Source organism: Macaca thibetana, chromosome 10, assembly GCF_024542745.1.
Source record: "Macaca thibetana thibetana isolate TM-01 chromosome 10, ASM2454274v1, whole genome shotgun sequence".
NCBI lineage: Eukaryota > Metazoa > Chordata > Mammalia > Primates > Cercopithecidae > Macaca > Macaca thibetana.
This window is the reverse complement of record NC_065587.1, coordinates 73,546,776-73,573,475: the sequence shown is the minus strand read 5'-3', so window position 1 is coordinate 73,573,475 and position 26,700 is coordinate 73,546,776. Positions and strand designations below refer to the sequence as shown.

General features: G+C 49.0%; 1 protein-coding gene across 6 annotated transcripts in view; it reads left to right on the top strand.

Moving 5' to 3' along the window:
- The first annotated feature begins 14,370 nt into the window (after positions 1 to 14,370).
- The window catches only part of RASSF2 (Ras association domain family member 2), a 46,221-nt gene continuing 33,891 nt past the window's right edge, over positions 14,371 to 26,700 (top strand). The window contains exons 1-2 of one of the 6 annotated variants that reach the window (XM_050745238.1): positions 14,867 to 15,065; positions 18,267 to 18,365. The gene's annotated coding sequence lies outside the window, so the exon portion shown is untranslated. Of the gene's footprint in view, positions 14,784 to 14,866; positions 15,066 to 15,128; positions 15,280 to 16,082; positions 16,288 to 18,266; positions 18,366 to 26,700 lie in introns of those variants that run through there. The other 5 variants (XM_050745240.1, XM_050745242.1, XM_050745239.1 and 2 more) reach the window with 5 other exon arrangements.

Below are 26,700 nucleotides of genomic sequence, written 5' to 3'. Positions count from 1 at the left end.
AAAATAATTTTCTCAAAATGAAATAGCAAAAACCCTCTCTCCACCCAAATGCAGTTTATCTCCTTTCAGCCTCTCTGATCCTGAGTGAGAATCGTCTTCTCACCCGGCAGCACGATGCCCCTTGAACTTAATCACATGGGGTCTGGTGTCTTCAGAGGTCTGTGTCAGGGTGTGGGGCTGGGGAAAGGAGGGCAGATCGCCTGTGGTGTCACAAGTTATTGCCACAAGCAAATACTTCACAAAGCACTTTGTAGGCTTTGAGAAGCCAATGACTATTCTAAACCTTTACCTGGACCTTGTTTCCAAGTTCCAGAATGTAGGGACCTCTGCTCACCTGAAGCCACCATGGGATGCCTTTCAAACTGGAAGATTGCCTTCCCTCTCCACCAAAGATGCTTCTCCTCCAGCCCCATCAGCCTCTCTCCAAGCCTGGCTGTCAGAGTGATTCCTTCTTCTCTGTCATTTTCCATACTCAATCTATCACCACATGTCATGGGTTTTTCTTGCAACCACCTCCAGAGTCTATCCTTGTCTCTGCACATCCACTGTCACTCCAGTAGTAGATCGCATCACTTTTCTCAGTTCTTCACTCACCCTGAGTCCATATCCTTTGCCATGTGACTTTGCAGCCCCTCCCACTAGAGGTGGTATGTTCTTCCATATGCCTTGACCTTGGGCTTGGCCATGTTGACTTACTTCAGCCAATGAGATGTCACAAAGACTTGAAATGTGCTTGTGTGGCAGGGCTTGCTGACTTGCACCTCAGACATCATCAAGAGAACACGTGCTGGCTAGCCCCTGGGCCCTGGAGAATGACAGACGTACAGGGCAGAGCTGCAGCAGGAAATAGAGCTATCCCAACTGCTCCTTACCAATTACCATTGTTTTAAGGGGCTTGTTTGTTACACAGCTATATTGTGGCAATAGCTGACTAATATACCCCTGTAGTCCAAATGACCACAGTTTTGTTTTTCAACTTCCATAGTAATCTCTTAACCAGTTTGCATGTTTTAATTTTGCCCCTTGCCACTCCATTGTATAAACGGCAGCCACTGTGATATTTTTATTGTAAATTCAATTGCATCTTTTCCTAGTTTAAATGATTTCAATGGCATCCCATTGTAATTTTTTTAAAGATCAATTTTTTAAGATCAAGCACTTCTAACAGTCTAGTCATTAAAGGGTTTGTGTAGATCTCAAGAAGAAAAACAGAAGGCAAATACACTTATCAAGTAAAGGAAGAAATGTAAAAAATATATATTGGGAACAAAGAAATCCTATGCCATCTCTTCTACAAATAAAATTTCTCAAAACCACACTCAGAAACAATGCTAAGTTTATACAAGTGTGTTTGTAACACTAAACAAAACTAGAATTACAGAAAGCTCTCAATTTATTCTATACTCCATCTCTGTTTTGGACTCTGCAGTAGCTCGCACTGTGTCAACCAAGCTAAGCTGGAGTCATATCTCCCAGAATTCCCTCCCCTTGGTGCGTCCAGGTCAGGGCTGGCCACAGGAGTAACTTGTGCAAGATTTGGAAAGAGACAGACAGCAGCAGCAGCAGCTGTTACATTTGGAAGATGGGTGTAGGCTTTAGATGCCACTACAGCTGCCTCTGTCCCCATCCCCATGGCCTCATCTGCCTGAGGTCAGTCAGACCGACAGCTCCTGTTCCTCACACTGGACCTCCTACATGTGCAGCTCTGAGGGTTTTTAAAATTTTTTAATTTTTTGGATGCAGGGTCTCACTCTGTTGTCCAGGCTGGAGTGCAGTGGCACAATCACAGCTCACTGCAGCCTCGACCTCTTGGGCTCAAACAATCTTCTCACTTCTCAGCCTCCTGAGTAGCTGGGACTACAGGCATGCACCACCATGCCTGGCTAATTTTTGTATTTTTTGGAAAGATTGGGTTTCTCCATGTTGACTAGGCTGGTCTTGAACATTTGGGCTCAAGCAATCCTTCTGCCTCGCTCTCCCAAAGTGTTGGGATTACAGGCGTCAGCCACCTGCGCCCAACCCACAGATATCTTCCGTAGGTCATCCTGGATGTATGAAAGACAGCCAGGTTCCAATTTGTCCTCATGGGTTTTGCTGTGGCTTCCTGGGTCTCCATTCATGTTTGCTTTTTCCCACTTCGTGTCAAGCTTTTCTTTGTAGCCTGCCCTGGCTGACCCAGGTTTACCACTACACACAAAGAACAGCCTTCTATCGATTTTTTTCCATCATTTCCCCTGTGACATCTTTCTGATCTTCAAGTAATCCTTACAGGTTTTACCTCACCAGCTTTTCCCACAAGGACATAAGGTCTAACTCCTATAATAAATCTGTGATTCAAGGGCATCCTATTGCAATAGGAACAAACCCCCAGCTCCTCATCATGGCCTGCAATACAAGGCATGACGTGGCCTCTCCCATCTCATCTTAGGTCTGTCTCGTCCCTGCTTGCCTGGGTACGGTGTCATCATTCCTTCAGAACAAGAGCCAATTGACTAGATATCGTAATCACATTCTCTGTTGAGTCACTTAGCTGCTTCAAGGCTCTCCTCCCCACGTTCCCTGGTTGCCTGAGTCTGGGGAGGAAGAGGTTAAGCTTGTTGGAAGGCCTGGATAGCTTGGGCCTGTTCTCAATCAGAGCACAGCAGGAAGGCGTGGGGCTGCTTGCTGGGTCGGGGAAGTCTCCATAGCAAAGCGATTAGGTCAAGTGTGGGAGAGAACATGCTGAACGTTCATCTCTGTGCATGGAAGAGGGTGGGCTGGGCCAGGGGCAGGAAGGATGGGCGGTCAAGGTCTCAAAGTGGTAAAGCCCTGGGAGTTGGCTTTGCCTCTGCAGAGATTTGGCCAGCTCTGGGCGGAGGGTCAGCGTCTCAGGCATCTCATGACAGGCTGGAACGGGTCAATGGACCAGTCTTGCTGGCTGTGCTGTCTCCAGCCCTCCCCTCCCTGGCTTCTTCCTGAGATTTCTTGGCCCAGGAAGCATGTCTGTCCTCCAAGAAACTTCTCCCAGCTGGCTCCTCTCAGCCGGCTCTGCATCACCGTGAGAGGTGGCGTTGGCTCCCCGTCTGGCCCTACAGTTTGGACCAAGTACACACATAGGGGAAGGTGAGTTGTGTCCCTGAAACACCACAGGAATCAGGGAACTTGACTTGTCTTGAATTTTGTTTCTTGGCTGCATAAGTGGAACATGAAACGCCTTTCACCTCCCACCTTCTGTTCCAGTCACACTGGACCACACGCTGTTCTCTGGTTGAGCCAGGCTCCCTCACGGCTTTGAACGTGCTGCTGCCTCTGCTGAAAATGTCCATTCCCATCTCACCCTTAAGACCTGACCCAGTTGTTACTTCCTTTGTGAGGCCTCCCCTTCTACAATGAGTCCTGTCTTCCTAGGGGCTTCTGTGTGGTGACGGCGTTACATCCCCGGTCTCCACCTTTAACCTCCACACAGAGCACCTGAAACTTTTAAAAAATATATAATTTAGGTGGGGCGCAGTGGCTCACGCCTGTAATCCCAGCACGTTGGGAGGCCGAGGGGGGCGAATCACAAGGTCAGGAGATCGAGACCATCCTGGCCAACACGGTGAAACCCCGTCTTTACTAAAAGTACAAAAATTAGGTGAGCATGGTGGCGGGCGCCTGTAGTCCCAGCTACTCAGGAGGCTGAGGCAGGAGAATAGCTTAAACCCAGAAGGTGGAGGTTGCATGAGCCGAGATCACGCCACTGCACTCCAGTCTGGGTGACAGAGCAAGACTCCGTCTCAAAAAAAAAAAAAAAGAAAAAAGAAAAAAAATTTAATCTCTACTTTGAACCTCGATTTGGCTGGCAGCAAAAATCATGCTGGTCAATTTCTGAGAAATGTGGTCATTTTAGGTTAAAATTCACTTAATTCTGAAATGTTTCTTTCTGTAGTCCCATTCCTACCTTCTCACCAGAGTCTCGTCTCTGTTTCGGTGGTGGTGGGCTGATGGAACATGGGTGTTATCATGGTTCTGGGCACAGCATTCTTCCTCCCTGGCTACTCCCAAGATGTTTGAGCTTCCATGTGGTCCCTGGCAAGACTCATGGTCCCCTTGTTCCAACCATGAGGTGCCCTCAGGTCCCCAACTTTCTCCCATCTGACTTCCATGCACTTCTCAGGGTTATGGGAAATGTTAGCCACTCTCCTATAACATCCTGCAATCCCTAGAAGCTCTCTGGGTCTACTTAGGTCCCTCTGCTGCCAAAGATGCCTGGACAGCCCTATGCTATGGGTACCATGTTACACCAGATGACTGACGGGAAGTGGGGCAGGTCTCTACCTTCAGATCCCAAACTCGTATGAAATCTGAGGGTCTTATTGTCCACTCCCATCCTTCTAGATATAACCCTAGAGAGAGGGTAGCATGCAGGACACTTTCTCAGGATCCATCCCCTCCAGCATCAAAATGACTTGCTTCCTCAGCTCACCTCTCCCTACCTGCCTTCCCCCTGACCCTCTTCCCTGCCCCTAGGATCTTTACCTTTTAATCCTTTTTTTCTCTTTTTTTTTTTTTTTTTTTTTTTTTTTTTGAGACGGAGTCTCTCTCTCCCTGCAGTGGCCGGATCTCAGCTCACTGCAAGCTCCGCCTCCCGGGTTCACGCCATTCTCCTGCCTCAGCCTCCGGAGTAGCTGGGACTACAGGCGCCCGCCACCGCGCCCGGCTAGTTTTTTGTATTTTTTAGTAGAGACGGGGTTTCACCGTGTTAGCCAGGATGGTCTCGATCTCCTGACCTCGTGATCCGCCCATCTCGGCCTCCCAAAGTGCTGGGATTACAGGCTTGAGCCACCGCGCCCGGCTAATCCTTTTTTTCAAGCCGGGATCTCACTCTCACCCAGGCTGGAGTGCAGTGGTGCAATTTCAGCTCACTGAAGTGTACACCTTTCAGGCTCAAGTGAGCCTCCTACCTCAGCCTCTTGAGTAGCTGGGATGACAGGTGCAAGCCACCATGTTTGGCTAATTTTTTATTTTTTAATTTTTTGTAGAGATGGGGTCTCTCTATGTTGCCCAGGCTGATCTCAAAGTCCTGGCCTTAAGCAATCCTCTTGCCTTGGCTTAACTTTTTTTTTTTTTTTTTTTTGACTAGTTAATATATGCACATGGAACAAAAGGAAGTCAAATAGTACAAAAGAACACTCATATTTGTATATAATTTATTTAATCCTACATTTCTTAGGATGCAATCAACTGACTTCACCAAGAGTAATGACAAAACCCCTTTCTCCCAAATCGTCTCTTTTCTCTCCTCCATTCAGTTTGGACCAGTTATTGCTATTATTAGTTCTACTGCTTTACTGCTCCATAGGGACACTGAGTGTTTGTATGAGAAAAATCGCCTTTGTTCAAGACAGTCAAGCATTTTGCAGTTTGCTCATTATCTTTGGTCCCCACACACTAAATGACATCAACACTGCCCAAGCTCCAAGACCACCAAAGAAGCAGACGCTACCCCTGGCCAACAGCCTCTCTCTAGAGGATTCTTGTATAACTTCACACTTATTTGTATCTCTAATAGCTAGGCTACAGACTTTAAACGTATCTTTTTGTGGCCTTCAACTACAAAAAAATGAGAAAATCAAGATACTTAACACATTCTTACCTTCATTGGTTTTTACAGTTTCTGCTTTATAATGGTTTATAACATTCGTTTTGTTTCGCAACCATAGTTCCAATAGTTGTTTTAATTGTAATCCCGAAACATAAATGTATTCAGTGCTCACTACTGGTGTTTTTGCTTCTGTTTCTCATTTGTTTACTAAACTTGGTCTTTTTGTATTTTCTTCAAGGTAGCTGAATTTTTGTAGTTTTGAAAATATGTGCATGTTCTATATTTGGACTACAGTTTGGGTTGATATGAAGTTCCTGAATCATGTTTTCTTTCTCTGAGGACACCATAGGAGCATATGTGGCACAAGATTGTTTCATTGTATTCTAGCTTTGAATCTTACTGTGCTGATGTTTATAGTCAATCTGATTTTTTTAGCTTTAAGTTCGGGGGTGCACGTGTAGGTTTGTTAGATGGGTAGATTGAGTGTCACAGGGGTTTGGTATACAGATTATTTCATTATCCAGATAATAAGCATTGTACCTGATAGGAACTATTTACAATCCTCATCTCCCTCCCACACTCCACCCTCAAGTAGGCACCAGTACTCAATGTTTAGCTCCCACTTAAGTGAGAACATGCAGTATATGATTTTCTGTTACTATGTTAGTTCACTTAGGATAATTGCCTACAGCTCCATCCGTGTTGCTGCAAAGGACAAGATCTTGTTTTTTTATGGCTGTGTAGTATTCCATGGTGTATATGTTCATCACAGCACTGTTTTCTCAAACTTTTTAATTGTTTTGCAGATTCAGGGTCTCACTATGTTGCTCAGGCTGGTCACGAACTCCTGGGTTCAAGTGATCCTCCAGTCTTGGCCTCCCAGAGTGCTGATATTACAAGTGTGAGCTACCACACTTGGCCCTGATGGGACTATTCACAATAGCAAAGACATGGTGTTATTTTTTGTTGGATGATCTGATCTTTCTACTGAGTAACCAAAAACTCTTTATCTTTGAATTAGGGCAATATTAATAGGATATATTGGTATTAGTTAATCTGTTCCTTTAGCAATTCATTTAGTGAATGTTCACTGGGGGCTCCTAGATGCCAGGCATTATTTTAAGCATTGGGAAAACAGCAATAAACAAAAAAGAACAAAAATCCCCATTCTCATATCTCAAAGAACATACATTTGGGTGTAAACATACATTGGGTATAGTTTAGAAAAAACTATATCCATTTTCCCAGAATATAGTATTGTCTTTCAATCTATAAATTCACATTTTCAGTTTAGGGAAGTTTTTTTAATGTATATATTTGAATGCCAATTCAAATGTTCATATGTTGACTTTCTTCTGTATTTGTTCCATAGCTATTATTTCTTCTCATCTTAAAATTCACGGTTATTCTCCATGTTACTGCATTCATTTTTCCGAAATGTACTTTCCAGGCTTCTAGCTTAATTTTCATAGCGTTTTGCTCCTTCATTGGGTCTTTCATTTCTGTGATAGTTTTATTCTTCTCTTTCACTTTTTTCCTGAGTCCTGGTAGCTTATATTTCTCTTCTTTCCCTTGTCTTGTAATTCTTTTCTGGTATACTTGTAATTTCTCTTTTTTTTTTCGTTTCTTTGTCTTCTTTCAGTCTTTCGTGCTTGCTTGCTTTCTTGCTTTCTTTTTTTTTTTTGGACAGGCTCTCGCTTTGTTGCCCAGACTGGAGTGCAGGTGCAGTGGCATCATCTGGCTCACTGCAGCCTTGACCACTTGGACTCAAGTGATCCTCCCACCTCAGCCTCCCAAGTAGTACAGGCAAGCGCCACCATGCCCAGCTAATTTAAAAATTTTTTTTTGTAGAGACAGGTTTTTGCCATGTTGCCCAGGCTGGTCTCAAATTTCTGGTCTCAAATGATCTATGTGCTTTGGCCTCCCAAGGTGCTGGGATGACAGGTGTGAGTCACTGCGCCTGGCCTGTAACTTTTCTTGGAGTAATTGTTTACAGATAATTTGTTTTCATTAAGTTACTGAATTCATGAGAAAATTCTTGGTCCCAATGATCATCCCAAGACAAAGTCTTTCTCAAATGTTAGCAAGAAGTCTCTTTCTGGCTTATTGGAAAGCTCTGAACAATAGAGTTGTGTGTGTGCGTGGTGGGTGTGGTGGTAGTTTGGCCTTTCCTATGCCAAACACAGACTGTATAGTTCACCATGGTTTTATATATATATATATATATAAATATATATAATTTTGAATGTGTATGCAATTTGTATTGATGGGGTAACATTTTTCCCACCAAGTAATTGGTATTTCCTTCCAAAAATGGAAGGGGAGCTTTGGTGGAATGTAACCCTGGGGTTAAAAAAACTTGAATGGATTCCTAGGAAAATTATATGACATATCCCACCTAATTTGAAACATGGTTCAGTTACCAAATTGTTTATAAGCACTTTGTTTAGCAGGAAGGTGGCCAAGAGACAGTTTAGCCTTGAGGCTGTCTATCAAACACTTTTTGTGAAAAGAGACAAAAGTTGGAAATGAATAAGTTTAGATTATGTACTTTAGGTCCTTTTCTTTTTGTTTTTTCTCTTACCAGCACCTGTTCATGTTTTAACTGAAGAGGGAAAGCCTAGTAAGATAGGTCTCCTGTCTGGGGCCCGAGACATGGGCACATGAGCCTTCTTAGATATCAGCTGAGCGAGAGCTTCAATCCACTCTCCCATCTGCAAGGATGGATCCAGGCACTGTGTCATATAAATATTTTAAATGCTATAGAAATTTCTTAGTGGTGGATAAAATGAACTCTTTTAATTAAGATAGTCCTGCCCCATGAAAGATAAACTTGTAGAGTTCAGTGACAAAATCTTTGTTACTCAAATTTCCCTTGGTCTCTCAAGTTTATGAGAACAAATGGAGTCACATTAAAAGCCATAAATCTAAATGTCACCAACTCACTCAGACTTAAACCATTTGAAAATACCTCTTATAGGCTGGGCACGGTGGCTCACGCCTGTAATCCCAGCACTTTGGGAGGTCGAGGAGGGCAGATCATGAGGTCAGGAGATCAAGACCATCCTGGGTAACATGGTGAAACCCCGTCTCTACTAAAAATATAAAAAAAAATTAGCCGGCCGTGGTGGCAGGCACCTGTAGTCCCAGCTACTCGGGAGGCTAAAGCAGGAGAATGGTGTGAATCCGGGAGGTGGAGCTTGCAGTGAGCCAAGATCGCGCCACTGCACTCCAGCCTGGGTGACAAAGTGAGACTCCCTCTCAAAAAAAAAGAAAAAAAAAAAAAAAGAAAATACCTCTTATGCTGCTTTGGTGGTGGGGGGCAAGGGCAGGGGCACAGGGCTGGCAGTGGGGACGAATTCCTAGAGGTAACTCGCGCAAGCTCATTAGCAAATCCAGGGGACTTCAGAGTTGTATCTGCTCAATACCCTGGTCATGTCAGCCTTGACTGCAGGATCCTGTTAAGTTCTTTAACAGTTCACTATTGCTATAAAACAAACTACGCCAAACCTTAGTGGCTTAAAGTGACAACCATCTGTTTTGTTTATGCTTTTTATCAGCTGGCTATTTGGGCTAGACTCAGCTGGGTTCCCTCAAGCGTTGGTGGTCAGCTCTGGATTTGGGTATGGGACTTGACAGATCTTGGTTGGGCTCTTTCACATGCCTGGGGCTTTGGCTGGGACAACCGGGCCCACTTGGCTCTGGGCCGTGTGGTCTCTCATCCTCCAGCCAGCTAGCTCAGGCTTGTTCAATGGTACAGGTAATGTTCCAATAGAGAGAGTGGGAGAATGCAAGGCTTCTTGAGGCCCAGGCTCTGAAAAGGCACAACATGACTTCTGCCTCATTCTATTGGCCAAAGCAAGCCACACTGTCTGCCCAAATTCAAGGTGGAGATATAGACTCCACTTCCTTATTGGAGGAACTGCAGAGTCATATTGCAAACAGCATGTGTGCTGGGAGCCAGTAGTTGTGACCATTTTGGCAATCAAGCTGTCTCTTTCTAGGTCGTGTTGTCAACATAACAAGCTCTTGAAATAGAGAAGCTGAACAGTGGAGGGTTGGCCCCTTAAGTTTCTTGGGTCTCAGAGTACCTGGAAGTTTACAAAACATCCCCTTCAGTTGTAACCTAAAACCCCTTCTTCTTTCCAGGAGCCCCCTACTGTGTGTCCAAGGGACCAGATTGGGAGCAGAGTTGAGTGACAATCTCATTAACCTTCTGTCAACTCAAGCCTTGTTACCACTTGTTTTCTTCTTTCCTTAGAATGCAAATTCTCTCCCAAGAGGGTCTTTTTCGCCTGTCAAGCAGATATCCAACCGGCATGCCATGCTGGTGCACCAGATATGTGAAGAGGTGGCGGCAGCCCAGGGGTAGACCTCACTTAGGCTTCCTTATTTCTCTATATCTCATTGGATCTTCCTCTGTAAATTCTTACTTCCTGGATAGCAGAGGGAAAAAATATCTGAATATTAGTCTGGTAAATGAAGTCTTATGCAATAATCTAAACAGTCCCTCTGGTCTTCTTATGTAAACACTCTCTCAGAGTTCTTCCTTCCTGCCCAGCTCTTTTTAAGATGCATCTTTGGGAGAAGTTGTACCTTAATCTCATGGTGGCAAGTGAGGCTGGTACTCAGGATCACAGGGAGGCCTCTGGGTCCTCCCTGGGCCCCACTGCAGATGGCCTGCTCTGGACCCTCCCTTGACAGCAGAATGCTGAACATGCTGCTCCCATTCCTGAGTACTGGGCTGGCATCTACTGCTGACGTCTGCAGCGTGTGCAGTTTAGGGTCTGGGTGCTCCAGGCTCTTTCAGATCTCTGCTCCCTGATCTTCACTCTGCCTTCGCTGATGCACCCTCTGGGTCTCCATTATGTCCTCCTGCCAGCCCCTGACTTAGGCAGCCCCTGATTTAGTCTCCCTGCCCCTCTTCATCCTAGGGCTTAGAGCAGAGGATTTGTGTGTTCTGTGTCGCATCCCCTCTGCCTATGTCTCATCCCAGCAGAGCAGTGGCGGATGGCTCCACGAACAGGAACTCGTCCCACCTTAAGGGACAATGGCTACTGTTTCTCTTTTTTCTTTCTTTTCTCTTGTGATGGATTTTTGTTCTGTTGCTCAGACTGGAGTACAGTGGTGTGATCTCGGCTTACTGCTACTGCAACTCCCCGCCTCCCAGGTTCAAGCAATTCTCCCGCCGCAGCCTGCCGAGTAGCTTACAGGCATGCGCCACCATGCCTGGCTAATTTTTGTATTTTTAGTAGAGATGGGGTTTCACTATGTTGGCCAGGCTGGTCTTGAACGCCTGACCTCTGGTGATCTGCCCGCCTCGGCCTTCCAAAGTGCTGGGATTACAGGCGTGAGCCACCGCGCCCGGCTGACTCCTGTTTTTCTGCCTCAGTTGTTTCTTTTAGGCCAAATAAGTCCTCACAAACCAGGAGGTAAGAGGAGGTGAGCTCAACTAGTGGAGAATGAGAGGAGTCAGCAGATGAATGCCCCAACCCCCAGCCTTTAATGAGATAATTCTAAGGTGCGTTCTACACAGTTCCTTAGACGGTTCTCAGAGAAGTCAAGTCCCAGTTGCCCACAGCAGTAACCTGTCCAATAATGCACCTTTCCCCACTCTCCACTTCCTCCCTCCCTCCCTCCTGCTTTCTGGGTCCTCCTCAGTAAATGATCTGCACCCAAGTCCTTGTCTCAGGCTCTGCTCTTGAGGGAGTTCAAACTAAGATAGGCCCTGTTAAAACACCTGTGGCTCACACAACTCAGCTTCCTTCTGAAGCCCCTGGTCCTTGGGAGCAGGTAGGAACTTTGGCATCACATCTACGCCACACAGGGATTGTGGGTGACCCCAGGAAGCTGAACCCAGGCCCTCCCTCTGTGTACTCGTGGTGCTCCACTGAGCTGACCGGTATGAAGCTGTCTAGGTTGGAGGAGAAGCGAGTGGGCAGCCGGGGTGTTCATTTTTTTTTTTTAGGCAGAGTTTTGCTCCTGTAGCCCAGGCTGGAGTGCAATGGTGCCATCTCCGCTCACCTGCCAGGTTCAAGCAATTCTCCCACCTCAGCCTCCTGAGTAGCTGGGATTACAGATGCCCACCACCACGCCCAGCTAATTTTTGTAATTTTATTAGAAATGGGGTTTCACCATGTTGGCCAGGCTGGTCTCGAACTCCTGACCTCAGGTGATTCTCTTGCCTCGGCCTCCCAAAGTGTTGGGATTACAGACGTGAGCCACTGCATCTGGCCTGTAATCCTTGATTCTGTCCCCAGAACTCCACTTAACCCACCAACATACCTCTGCTTTAAGGTCAAAGGTCATAAATCAGGGAGATGCAGCATCCAGGACTTTCTGTCTTTGTCCCTTTTCCCAGAATCCACTGGAAACTGAGGAGTGGGCTTTGGGCCTCTCAGTTCTCTGCATAGCCAGCCTCCTTTTCCCAAGCCACACAGGAGAACTCTGATCTAGTAGCAAGATCTGCCTCTCCAGTTGTTATAGGGGGAGACAAAGAAATGTAGAAGCTCCTTTTTCTTTCTCTGGCCATGCTTGTCATTCCCACTACTGTTTTGCTGAGGAAAAAAGGCACTTAGCTTTGAGACTCCAAACTCATCAGTGGCCTCCTTGTTCTGTAAACCTGTGCTGTCCCAAGCTGGTAGCCTGTGGTTATTGAACACTTGCAACATGGCGAATACCCCCGAGGAACTGATTTTTTTTGTTTTGAGACGGAGTCTCGCTCTGTCGCCCAGGTTGGAGCGCAGTAGCGCTATCTCAGCTCACTGCAAGCTCCGCCTCCCAGGTTCATGCCATTCTCCTGCCTCAGCCTCCCGAGTAGCTGGGACTACAGGCGCCCGCCACCACGCCCGGCAAATTTTTTGTATTTTCAGTAGAGACGGGGTTTCACCGTGTTAGCCAGGATGGTCTCCATCTCCTGACCTGTGATCTGCCCGTCTCCGCCTCCCAAAGTGCTGGGATTACAGGCGTGAGCCACCGCGCCAAGCCACAAGTTGTGTTTCTATTGGAGAATTTTAGACAATTGTAGACAATGCTCACCTGTTGCTTCCTGGGCCATGAGCCTCTTCGTCTGTCCTCTGGTGGTAGAAACCTATAAGAAAACATGGTCTGGTTGGGTGCGGTGGCTCATGCCTGTAATCCCAACACTTTAGGAGGCCGAGGTGGGTGGATCACAAGGTCAGGAGTTCCGGGCCAGCCTGGCTAACATGGTGAAACTCTGTCTCTAAAAATAACACAAAAAATTAGCTGGGCACGGTGGTACATGCCTGTAATCCCAGCTACTCAGGAGGCTGAGGCAGGAGAATCTTGAACCTGGGAGGAGGAGGTTGTGGTGCGCAAAGATCACGCCATTGCACTCCAGCCTGGGCAACAAAAGCAAAACTGCATCCAAAAAAAAAAAAAAAAGGAAAAAAAAAAGAAAATACAGTTTAAGGGTAGACTTTAATTATTAGTTTAATATATGCAAAATATTATCCCTGTTCAAATGTGTTGCTCAATTCTGCCTTGAAGGATGAAGGATGAAGGGCTATTCCTTTCTCTCCTGTGGCTTTGGTAGGCAGAAATTGATGAATGGGAACACGTTTTCTGTTGTCATGCACGAATGAATCCATCAATCAATCAATTTATTCACTAAGATGGAGAATCTAAGTAGAGACAAATGTGTTCATGGCTTGGCAAGATGGCTTATGCTTGTAATCCCAGCACTTTGGAAGGCTGAGGGGGAGGATTGCTTGAGGCCAGGAGTTTAAGACTAGCCTGGGCAACATAGTGAGACCCCATCTCTACAAAAGATAGAAAAATTAGCTGGGCATGGTGGCACATGCCTGTAGTTCCAGCTACTCGGGAGGCTGAGGCAGGAGGGTCTCTTGAGCCCAGGAGATTGAGGCTGCAGTGAGCTATGATCATGCCACTGCACTCCAGCCTGGGTGACAGAGTGAGACCCCATCTCAAAATTACAAAACAAAACAAAAACAAAAGTAATGGGTTTAGTTTTAAATAGGGCCTAGGTTCAGGATTTCTGGCAGCCCAGTTTGGACAACCTGAGCTCATCCCTAGCCCCACCGTCACAGGAGGGTGAGCTGCTCTTTTGGGAGATTAGAGAATAAGGGATTCTAGCAGCATCTGTCTGATTTCCTGTACAGCAGAGCTCCAAGCCCCAGTGATAGAAGTCATGGCCACCCTTCACCAAGTGTCTGGGGTGCAGGGAGGGCCAGTCTGTGATGAAGGAGAAGAAAGAACCCCTCAGGGAAGACTTTCTGGTTACTGGAAGCCCTTTAGGCTCTGGATTTGCCTCTTATACTGAGCTCTCCATGCAGTTCTGACACTGAGATTAGATGAGATTATCTAGAAACCACTGCATCTGCAAATGCATTCCCCTAAGGTTATTTCTATTACCTGCAAAGGAAAGAAGCTTAACTAAGAGTAGTGGGTCCAGATGGGGAAACTTAATGGGAGAGCTTTAACTTATTTAATTTATAGTGTTTATAGCTCAAGAAGAAAGAACCAGAAGATATATACATATTTTTTTCTACAAATAAAGCTGATCAGTGGCTTTCTTTTTCAGGGTAGCTGACACAGTTCTCAGCACCACCCTACAGCTGCATTTTGGGTTCAACAGACTTTTGTGGCTGGCCTGGGAAGCAGATCACCATTTATAACATTGTTTCTAAGGGAGACACATTCCAAGATCCAAACAATGAATTTAGCAAAGAATGCTTGGCTTCCAGGCTGGATGAGCTAGGCTGGTTGTACCTTGGGGGTTGGCCTGAGGCTCCCTTTCCCTTTGGTCAGTAGACACTGCCGGGTTGGGGGTAGGCACGTGAGGGGGAGAGCTCTGAACAGATAGGGAACCTGCAGCCGGGCTGCTCAAGGGCCTCCTGTGTGCTGGGGGCGCCAGGAGGTCCAGGGATGGAAAAGGGGGGGGTGAGAAATGGACAAAGAAACTTGGCCTCCTTGGCATTGCTGTCACGTCTGGCCGGCCCGCCAAGTCGAAGGGGCCTGTTTAGCCCCTGTCCGGCTCAAACTCTTTTGGGAATAAGCTGGGGTGTTAGAAAAAAAAAAAAAAAAAATCCCACAGCCTCTGCCTGGCGAACCCGGGCCGCTGGAGGTGGGCTTGGTGGGGCAGCGTGTTTGTTCCCTGGGAGTGGCTGTCACAGTGCCGGGTGAACCAAGCAGCTTGGGCCAAGTCTCCATCCCTCTTGGAGAGGGCAGCAGCAATGAGGTGAGGGGAGCCAGCTCATCCTCCCCAACCCTGCACTCTCACCCCCTCCCCACCCCCAGCCCGGAAGAATCGCTGGCGGCGGGAGCCTGGACGAGCTGGCGGGGAAGGGGACGCAGCTACAGCATTGTCTGGGAGGGAGGGGAGAAGCTCCGCCCCTAGAGGGGAGGGGAGAAGAGGAGGGGGCGGGAGACAAGGGGAGGAAGAAAGGCGAAGGCAAGGCGAAGGGGTGTGGAGTGATATGAAGATCGAGAGAAAAGAGGGGACAGCGGACTAGCAGACCCGGTAGGGGCTGAAAAAGGCCAAGGGGCGGGAGGGAGGGAGAGGAAAGAGGAGGGGAGCGAGGAGGGCGGGGCGCCCGGTCCCCAATCGCGCGGCCACCGCCTGCCCAGCCTGGCTGGATTTGAGCCCTGCCCGCCGATCGCTGGCCGAGGCGCCCCCACTTTTCAACTCCACGGTTCCCGCGGCGCGGGCGCGATGCAGCTGGCCCGGGGTGCAGGCAAGGCGCGGGGCGCGGGGCGCTGGGAGCTAGGCACTGGCGCGGGATGCCGGGCGCAAGGTGCAGGGCGCGGGCCACTCTCTTTCCGCGTCCCCCCACCTCGCCAAAGTTTTTCCACGATGGTCCCTATCCCGGCTGGGTCAGCCCCTTAGTCTTCGCCTGCTTCTTGTCTCCTCTTTCCTCCCCCAGCCGTGGAGCTCCCGGGGCGCGCCGACTCCCCCTCCTCGCCCCCCCGGGGCCATGTAGGCGCAGAGCCCCAGCCGGCCTGCCTTGCATCCGAAGAAAGTTGTGGCTTGGAGCTTGGAAAGCCTCCGAGAAAGGAGGCTTCTCGGACCCCTGGGGGTGTCCTTACTTCTTTTCGAGCCCACGATGGGAAGGTGCTCCCACCCCATCCCCGGGGTCTCTGAGACTTCCTGGCGAGGTGGGGCGGCGTGGCAGGTGCAGGATTCCAGAGGCCCTGACAGACCCGGAGAGTGCCCGACCCCAATCCGCCGCCGTCTTCTAGGCAGATTTCCCCGAGGCGGGTCCTAGTCCCCGGCTCGGGGAGGCGGCGAGCTTCAGAAGGGCACAGGGTGAGCGGGGGCCCTTGGCCTCCGGGCACTTCCCCTTTGCGGTCTCCCCGCCCTCCTTCGGAGCTGGTGCCTGAGGTCGCTGGGGACCTCAGCCTGGCGTCTTCTCTAGCCCCAAGCGAGGCAGGTGCCGTGGGCGGCCCCGGCTACTTCTGCATTTCCAGCGCTTACTTTGCATTCAGCTCTAAGTCGGAGAGTTCTGGGGACAGCCGAGAGTGCCAGTGGCCTCACTGGGAGACTGAGGGTTCTGTTTCACCTCTGGGGCGCTGCATGGGTCCGGGCTGTCCACAGCCCCCACCGCGCCTCAGTGACAGGAGAAGCCGAGCACGAGGCCTCTCATCACTGCGTGTACTCTATTTCCCAGGTATCTGGAATCCTGGCGCCTAGAACGTGTTTTTCGGGAGAGCAGAGGCTGTGTCTAGGGCAGGCTGGGGTTATAGTAAGTACCTTGTAAATGGTGAATGAATGTATGAACCAATCAGCTGACAAACAACAATTTGTCCTGGAGGGGGACCCAGTTCCTGCCACAGTTGATCTTAGTACAATGGGAGGAAAGAATTAGAAACAATGATTCTTTTAAACAGCCGGGAAGACACAGCCAGGGGGCTTCTTTCAGGAACATCTGGATGAGGAATCTGCAGCTAGGCTTATTTGACTAATACATCCACATTTACTTACTAGGCACTTTTTCTGCAGGTGGTCTGAAGAATTAAAGAAATCTCGCATGGCAAAGATATATCGGGTTGTTTGAGGAGAGTCAATTTGCAAAAAAACCAAAACACTCGTGTTCAAATGTAGTGTCCCAGGGACACAGTGTGGCATCTACCTGGGTGGTGGCCATTTGGGATCAGAGACCCTTGTGTGGGGGGGCATTGGGTGTGGGCAGCAGCTGCGTTTTCTCCTCTGGACAGGTCAGCCTGATGCCTAGGGGCTGTGGCAGTCCAGCAGGCCTCACAGGGGTAGAAGAGGGCCTCAAATGATGGCTGAGCTTGGAGAGGGGGTAGTTTGGGAAAGAGTGGGAGCTCTTCCCCTGGGAGAAGGTGGAGGCATAGTGTACAGCCTGCCTGAGCACCTGCAGTGTGGACTGGTACAGCTTGAGAGTCCCTCTGCTGGGGAGGCTGGAAGGCGAGTTCCGCTCCTCCTTCAGCAGATGGAAGAGCAGAGGTGGAATATCGGGGAGACACATGGTAAGCCTTGGGGTGCAGCCTAGACATATCCCAAGTGCTCCACTCCCCTCATTTTTATGCTGTTGAAATTGGGTTGGAATCATGATGGCCCCTTTGAGAAGCCTGGCTGAGAGGAGACCAGGGATCTGAGGTCCCTTTTCATGCCTTCCTCCAGGGGAAGGGGACTGTGTGCCCTCCACATCTGGCCAACTGGGGCTGTGCCCGCATCTGCTGCATCTCCAGCCAGCATCATCCCCACTTTCCCGAGCGTGGCCTCACTCTGTCCCTGGTGCTCCACAGCCTACCTCTCTGCGTCTCTACATGGCTTCTGTTTGGAGGTTCAGGTCTTCTCGCCAGTTTGTGTCATCTTAGGAGTCAGTTGGTGTGGTGGACAACCCTATGCCTTGTTTTCAATCCTTTGGATGCTCTGACCCACCTGAGACATCCCAGTTGCTATTGGTTTTGCTTTTACTTCTTGGTCTATTTCCTGGTGCCCCGGAGTCAGGCTTCATGTCTGCGTTCTATGCGTGAGCTGCTTAGGAATGGCTGAGCGACTCGGCTGGAGAGGTGCCCAGGGTGTGCATCTGCTGTCTCAGAGGGCTGGACGACGTTGCTTGCCAGAGAAGGGACCTGTCATCAAAGCACAAAAGAACCTGGGCCTGATTATTGCTTTCAGACCTCTTTAGGATATTTTGGCAGGAAGTGTCCTTACTGAGTGGGAGGTGGGGACAGAGAGGCAGGGTCAGGTTGCCAGAGAGTCTCACAGAGAGGCTGGGAGATGGACTGAGTGACCCCATGAGTAGTCCCAGGACTCATCTCCCCCAGAGCGAGAAACAGGGCAGGTCTCAGCAGTGTGCTTGGAATGGAACAAGATGTTCAGCGTCTATCTTCAATCTGTAGTAGCTGAGAGCTGCCACAGCTGGGTTTATAAAGCGAGGGTAGCAATTCCCTCCTGCTACCTCCCTAATACTCTTCACAATGTGGTCCAGTTGTTTACTCCAATGACACACTGTCCTATTTCAATACCTCCCTGTCTACAAGAAGAATTTTTATTTTTTATTTGTATTTATTATTTATTTTTTTGACATGGGGTCTCTGTTGCCCAGGCTGGAGTGCAGTGGTGCAATAATGGCTTACTGCAGCCTCCATCTCCCGGGCCCAAACAATCCTCCCACCTCAGCCTCTTGAGTAGCTGAGACCCCAGGCATAGGCCACCATACCCAGTTACGTTTTTATTTTATTTTTTTAATAGAGATGAAGTCTTGCTATGTTACCCAGGCTGGTCTCAAACACCTGGGCTCAAGCCATCCTCCTGCCTCAGCCTCCACAGCCTACACCTGCAGGATTACAGGTGTGAGCCACTGTGCCTGGCCCAGAAGAATGTATAAATGTCCTCAAGGTGGAGTGAGCCCCCACAGGTCTCCCTGCTGGTTTCATTTATTTGGCCTCTTGTGGGTTCCCATGGACCACGTGGCCGTGTGAGGTGGGGGTTGGGAATGGGGCAGGAAGCACCAGGGAAGGAGGGTGGCACATCCTCTGACTTGGGCTGGGCAGCCAGTGGGTCATTTTTTATCATTTCTGGGATGGCAGACTCTAAAGCCTGTCATTACAGGTTGATGCAGCTGTTTGGGGTGACGGCTTGGGGCTGGGGAACTGCTGCTCAAGGCAGCTGTGCTGGTACCAGAGAGAGACCCTCTCATCCATTCCTGTGGAACAGGCAAAGTGACTTCCAAGGGCTTTTCCTATTCCTTCAATTGGTGAAAATTGGCAGAGAAATACCTGTGCTTTCTTTGAACATGTCGACCCAAAGTGATTTGGCAAAGTCGATTTACTTCATCGGCATTGTGCTTTAACCGTCGTTGGCATCCAGTGAAGTGCTCATTTTTATAAATGTCATGAAAAGAATATTGGATTTGGAGTTTGAATTGCATCTTACCATTTCCTAGCTGTGGGACACTGGATAATGTAATAGATGCTGTCAGCCTCCTGCCCATGTTCCACTGGTCTCAACCAATGACTGATGGGAGAAGGTGTGCAAATACTCCAGCTTCCTCGCCTCTCTGTTGGGATAAGTTTGGGGCATGTTCTGTGCTGTCTCTAAGAGTTCCCTTGCAGGACTGAATCCCGACTGCTCATAGTGTTAGCTCACTCACTTCCTCATCTCACTTTCCCACTCCCTTTGTACTTGAACTTGAGTTCTTGTTTCACGATCTACTTTTGGGTGAAACCAACCTAAGACAGGTTTTAATCTATAGTTAAAAGTCATTAAAAGTTTCAGTTTCAGGCCGGGAACGGTGGCTCACACCTGTAATCCCAATACTTTGGGAGGCCGAGGCGGGTGGATCACTTGAGGTCGGGAGTTCAAGACCAGCCTGACCAACATGGTGAAACCTCGTCTCTACTGAAAATACAAAAATTAGCCAGGCATGGTGGCGGGCGCCTGTCATCCCAGCTGCTCAGGAGGCTGAGGCAGGAGAATCGCTTGAACCTGGGAAGCAGGGGTTGCAGTGAGCTGAGATCTTGCCATTGTGCTCCAGCCTTGGCAACAAGAACAAAACTTCCTCTCAAAAAAAAAAAGAAAAGAAAAGAAAAGAAAGAAAAGACTCAGTTTCCCCAACTGTAAGATGGAAATTATAATAACTATCTCACAGCAATATTGTGAGGGTCAAATGAGCTATCATATGTGCTCAGCCTGGCACATAGCAAGCGAGTAGAAAACCATTTGCCGGCTAGAAGCAGGCTATGATGGATTTGGGAGTGTGTATTTTGGTGGAACATAGAGAGTTACAATGCTTGGAAAGAGAGGCTGCTCTTAGGTTAGTTGAGGAAGCTGAGGTCACCTGCACATGGTTTGCATTCCTAGGTTGTGACCAGTGATGTGCTGGTAAATATTTAACACCTGGCTCTTGGTAAGGGTTTTGGGGGAAGCCCTGCTTTGTGGTGTTTTCCAATTTGTGTGATATAAATAAATATTCCCACTAGGGCTGATTTCACTCTACCAACCTGGTGTCAGTGAACACTCAGTTGGGAAGAGTTGTGCGCCACTGGCACCTGAGAGCCAGTAGGAGCTGGCCCCAGCACACATCTGGCCATGACTAAGTCAGCATGTGACCCCAGTGATTTCAATTTCCAATTCTGTACATGGGAAGGGGAGGATAAGATTTGTACTATGCATCCAAGACATGGGATATGTTCAAGCGCTGCCCTGAACCAGTTGAACCTCACCTGCATGTGAGATACTTCTGGGGTACATTTAATGATTATAATTATTATTGTTTTTTTGAGATGGAGTCTCACTCTGTTGCCCAGGCTGGAATGCAGTGGCATGATCTTGGCTCACTGCAACCTCTACATCCTGAGTTCAAGCGATTCTCCTGCCTCAGCCTCCCAAGTAGCTGGGACTACAGGTGCATGCCACCACGCCCAGCTAATTTTTGTATTTTTAGTAGATACGGGGTTTCACCATGTTGGCCGGGCTGGTCTTGAACTCCTGACTTCAAGTGACCCACCTGTCTCAGCCTCCCAAAATGCTGTGATTACAGGCATGAGCCACTGCGTCTGGCTAATGATTATTGAAATATTTATGCTGTGAGACTTTCTGACTCTCAGTTTCCCCATCTCCAAGGCAAGGGATTAAATGATTCCACGTGTCCCTTCTAACCCTTGACCTCTTTCAGAAGAGTCATCGCCTTGTCCTTCTGTCTATACAAGAACAAAACCTTTAAAAACCTTTAATGACAAAAAACCTTTTGTGTGGACTACATATGTGGCACCCACCATGAGACCCCCGGCACTGGCCCTTCCTAGAGTCCTTCCTGCTGGGAATTCAGTGGACATTAACCCAGTATAATCCTGCTTGTCTTGTATATCAGTTTCACCTCAGGGCTCCAGCATGGTGTGTCTCCAGAGGAGGACTGGAGAGGTCGAGGGGGAGGGACTGGTTTCTTACGGAATGGACGGTCCCTTCCTTTCTGAATCACTATGCAACATTATAGACACCCGAGTGGAGTCTGCTCACGGTTTACATTCCTAGGTTATGACCAGTGATGTGCTGGTAAATGTTTAATACCTGGCTCTTTTTGGAAGGAGGTCTGGAGAAAAGTCTGTGTGGAGAAAGAGAACTTTCTGTGACAGAATTCAACATCTTGGTGTAATTTTACTCTTAATGCTCTGTTGACAACCCTCCCAAACAAGTCCCTGACTCAGCAGTTCCACCCCTAGGAATTCTTCCCCTAGGGATGTAATTGGATAAATGCAGAAAAGTATGTATATGGGGATGTCCCTCGCAGCATTATTTATAATAATGACAACACTCTATAGTGACAAATGGAGACCAAATGCCCAACAGTCATACATTAGTTAACCATGGCATATCTATACTTTGGAATACCATGTGGCTACAAAAACATAGGCTGCCGGTGTGTAGCTATTAACATGGAAGAATATGATATATATTTTTTTTGAGACGAAGTTTCACTCTTGTTGCCCAGGCTGGAGTGCAATGGTGTGATCTCAGCTCACTGCAATCTCCGCCTCCCAGGTTCAAGCAATTCTCCTGCCTCAGCCTCCCGAGTAGCTGGGATTACAGGTGCACCACCACGCCCGGCTAATTTTTTGTATTTTTAGTAGAGATGGGATTTCACCATGTTGGCCAGGCTGGTTTTGAACTCCTGATCTCAGGTGATCCACCTGCCTTGGTCTCCCAAAGTGCTGGCATTACAGGTGTGAGCCACCGGAATAGGATATATTTTTAAGAAGCAGGTTACCAAACTGTGTGCTATTTTTACAAACTGTATCACCCATTTATATTAGCATCTGGAAGGATGTATGGTAAAATGTTAATAGTGATTATCTCTGGGTGGTGGAGTTTTGGGAGATTTCAATCTTCATCTTTTTTCATATGTAATAGTTTATTTTTATTTTTTATTGTGGTAAAATATGCATACCATAAAATTTACCCTTTTAACCATTTCTAAGTGTACAAATTAGTGGCATTAACTATATTCACAATGTTGTACAACCCATCACCATTATCCACGTCCAGAACTTTTTTGTCATTCCAAACAGAAACTCCGTACCCATTAAACAATAACCCCCTCATTCCTATCTCCTTCCAGCTCCTGGTAGCTTCTAGTCTACTTACTGTCTTTATGAATTTGCCTCTTCTAGCTACCTCATATAAATGGGATCAAACAATATTTGTCCTTTTGTGGATATTAATCTTTTCATTTATCTATATATATTTTTCTTTTTTGTTTTTGAGACAGGGTCTTACTCTGTTGCCCTTGCTAGAGTACACTGGTACAGTCATAGCTGTCTGCAGCCTCCACCTCCCGGGCTCAAGTCATCCTCCCACCTCACCTCAGCCTCCCAAGTAGCTGGGACTACAGGTGCATGCCACCAAACCCAGCTAATTTTTTATTTTTTGTAGAGACAAGATTTTGCCTTGTTGCCTGAGCTGGTCTTGAACTCCTGCATGCAAGCGATGCTCCTGTCTTGGCCTCCCAAATTGCTGGGATCACAGGTGTGAGCCATGGAACCTGACCTATATTTTAAAAATAAAACAAAAAAATGTTTATTTTACTTATGTAATAGAAAGGAAAGGGAAGCCCTGGCAGGCAGTTGTGGTATTTGGCCCCTGGTGATTCCGTCTCAAGCTGGGTCATGTGGTCCTGACTATCCTTCCCGGCCCGGGCAGTGTCAGGGTGCTGCCTCCATCTCAGCCTCACAGGACGAAAGTGGCCAGGGTGCAGGTGTGCAGCACCACTGGCTTGGGAGCTGACCACAGCGTGGCTTGCTGGCTGCTGGCTGCTGGCCCATGGGGCCCAGACCCCCTGCTGCTGAATCTCAGGGTTTTCTGTGTGGTGATGGGTTTGGAAGGGTGGGCTCATGATTCGCCGTGACTTTGATGGAGCAGCTGCCATGCAGAGAGAGAGAGATTCAAACCAGGTAGAGGTGGAGTTGTGTGGAGACTAGCTTCCTTGAAGCTCGAGAAGGAGGGTCTCTGCCTTTCTATTTCAAGCATCCTTTGTGTGTGCCAAACCCCTGCCCTGTTAAACACCCATCCCAGCGGCTGTAGGGCTGGCTGTTGAATGTTTTGTCCATAGCATGGCATGGGATGCAGGGGGCTTTGGTGGGGTCCACGAGGCCTCAGGTACTCTGGGGAGATGGGTGGTAGCCTCAGATAATCAGTGCCCCTTCCTAAAGTGCCATGTAGGGCCTTACAGCTGATCACACAGACATTTGGGGCAAGGATGGCTCTTTTGCGTACAGTCGGGGCCATGGTGCCATGGAGTGGGGGGCTTGTGAGGCAGAGTGTGCCCGCAGGTCAGCTCAGGAAACTGCGGGACCCAGAACTGGGAAACCAGGTCACATGACTGTATTCAGGGGTCACGGGAGTGGGTCAGGTGGCTTTTCTCTGGGACATTTGCTCTGAGGCAAATGCTGTGAGTTCCTTGTTAGGTGAGTTCCCTGAAGTGCCCGCGGCTCCTCCAGTGAGTTGGTAAGAGCGTGAGCCTGGGAGAGCACTCACGGTCTCTTCACCTGGCCGTGCCTAGTGGGCAGCTGCCCTTTGAATCTTAGGCAGTCGTGGGGGTGTACAGAGGTTTGATAGAGCCGCCTCTGCAGGCCTTGTGGAGGAGCAGTTCTGCTTTACATGGGGCTGACTTTCCTTTAGGGCTGGTCAGCTGTGCCCAGGGTAGACAGAGGAAGGTGTGAATGTGCTACTGTGGCAAACTTCCCCTGGAAATGGTCTGGAAACCCCCCGATGTGCCATTTCTCCTGGCACTAGGAGGGGTTTGAGATTTGCTGTGAGCGGGGAATTTCCCCACACATGTTGCTGGGTGCGTTAACTCGAGGTTAAAGGAGGGGGGATGTCAGATGCGCCGCAGTGACTGCTGCCCCCACCACACCGGAGGGCTCTGGACACACCCAGCACTTCCTTTGCTCTTCCCACTCACTGCTTTTCAAGTCCAAGGAACCTGCTGGGGTCTGGGGGTGGAGGCCAGCGATCTTAGCTTTTAGGTTTTCAGTCCTGTCCCCAGGTGTCGAGTAGAGGAAACCCCAAGATCACTGCACACAGAGCTCAGAGTCTCAGCCTATAGCACCAAAAAAGGAAGAATGCTGGGGTTCCCTTGAGGAAGGGGATGTGAAGTCAGAGATGAGTCTGAGTGGCCTGTGACTTGGAAATCACGCAGTAAACAGGAAGTGTGGCTACCAAAGAAATCTGAACTTGTAGGAAACAGGGGACCCGGAGCCAGCCCCTCCTTACCTGCTTGGATCAGTCTGTCTCTCTCTCTGTGAAGCTGGGAGAAGAACCCTCAGATAGGCCAGCAGGAGCACTTGGGGACACAGGCCTCGGGCTCTCTCTGCAGGGTGGCCTCCCTTAAATCCCGTAGTTACTGGATGGGAGGAAAGCTTACCTTGCTCTTCCCCAGGTAGACATTAAAACTACCCTATAAACTGGCTTGGCTTTGAGAAATGCAGGCCAGGGAGTGTCTCGTCTTATTTGCTTTATTGGGGCCAGTGTTGTCTCCGCCAACTTCCCACTCTCCCCTTGGGTTCCACAGCCACAGGGAATTTGTCACTTGGTTGAATTGGAACCCACAAGAGGCTGTCTTGGCTGGTTAGCATTCTAGGTCTTTAGTTTCTCTGAGCCAGAGTCTAGTTCTACACATACCAAGCACACACACCATGCATGTGGACACACACATACACACATACACAGCGATACACCACTCCCCAACCATATGCTCCATCCACACACTGGACTCTCACTCACACACCGGGAGCTATGCTCACACCCACGCACACACAGCTGCTTCTTTCTGGAGTCTGTGCTTCCTCTATGCTTCCTTTTTTGTCCTGCTTCAGCGCCCTGGCTCTCTGATTAGAGGCTAAGAGCTCTGAGTTTCCTTCTACAACATCCATCCTAAAGGTCAGGCACTTGTGGACGCCGGTGGGGCTTCCCTGTAAACATGTGGCTGCTTCTCTGGCCTGCGAGGCCATTGTCTGGGTGGGCCCAGGACTGCTTCCTCCCATCTCCCGCAGTCGCGTCTGGGAACCCAGGCTTGGGCAGGGAGGGCTGGGCTGGGCCGCAGTTGGTGGTGGAAGAGCCGGGTCTTCGTAGGCTGACCTGCGTGAAGAAACCCCAGCATGGCTCTTGGTGCGTCTCAGTTCCTCCTGTGTCGGTGGGCCAGGCAGGGGCAGGTCCGGGGATGGGAGTGGGGTAGCTTGCCAGGAAGGGCCTGTACCTGTCATTTACCAAGCATCGAGGCTTTTCTGGGAATGGGGTGGGGATGGTCTGTGGGGTCTGTGAGTGGGAGGGGTAGTTCATTGTCCCCTCAGTGTCCCACCCAGTGTGTGATACGGGACTGAGATTCGATGGCTCTGTGACTGCAAGTACCCACGTCCTCGACCTGTGGCTCTGGGCCTCTCTCCTTGGCCCCTGCAGGGTCTGCTTTTTCCACAGCTTGTCCTCTAGGCTGGTCACTCACTCACCTCCCATCCCCAGGACCCCCCAGCCTGCTGTGGGCTGGTAACTGGAGCCAACCTGCTCCTGCTGCTCCATAGTGAGCCTCTCAGATCCAGTGCTCAGCCAGAGAGCCATAGGAGAGCACTGGGCTTCGTGTCGGCTCTGCCACCTGGGACAAGCCACCTAACCTCTGGGACCTTCTGTTTCTCATCTGTAAATGGCTAAAGTGAAGCCTTCCCCATGAGGTTCTTGGAGGGACTAAGATAAAGCACCTAGAGCCAGCTACCAGCAGCAGCAGCAGCAGCCCCGGGTGCTTATTAGGACTGTACCTTCTCAGACCCCACCCCAGAATTACTGAATCAGAAACTGGGACAAAGGGACCTGCAATCTGTATTTTAACAAGCCCTCAGAGGGATTCCAATACACACTCAAGTGGGAGAACCACTCCTCCAGAATACAGTTGGGTTGACTGATTTTTGGCCGAAAGCACTTTCTTCCTTACCACCTCAAGAGAAGTTGTAGTCTATTGTTGGGTTCCGCTTGGCAGCTGCACCGCCCTGGATTTGAGCCTCAGCTCCGCCCCTTCCTAGCTGTGTGTCTTGGGGCAAGTGGCATAGCTTCTTTGTGCCTCAACTGTTCAGCTGCAAAATGAGGATAATATTCTTTCTTAATGAGGTTGGTGTAGGGGTTAAAAGAGTCCAAGCAGTGATGGGGCTTCTGTTCCATAATGCAGGAAGGCAGAAGGCAGAGTGTGCCATTTCCTTCTGAGGCAGCCTGCATTTCGCCCATGCCCAGGACAGGCTTGGGTTTGGGAAGCATGATCTGGCATCTCTTACCATCTCTAGGTCTTGGCAGGGCCCCAGCCTGCAGCTCAAGTCTCCTTCCTCATGTGGTGCAATGGGGCTGGGGTTTCCTGTTTGCCATCCACACCACTTCCTGCCCCACTACGAGGGGTCTGAAGTGCAGAGGGATCAGCACTATCTCCTCTGCCATTGCTTGGTTACAAAGCAGATTCCCTCAGGAGACCTGGCCAGTTGGTCTTTAACACTGTAGTGGAAAGCACTGTGCCCAGCAACTTTCTTCTCCAACCCAGGAGATCCAGGGTGTCCTCAGAGGGAGGTGCAGGGCTCAGAGAAGAGGCGTGCACAGGCCCCAAAAGGGGAAGCTATAGGCCCCCAGTGAGCGTTTCCTTTGCATCAGACCTGGGGCCTGG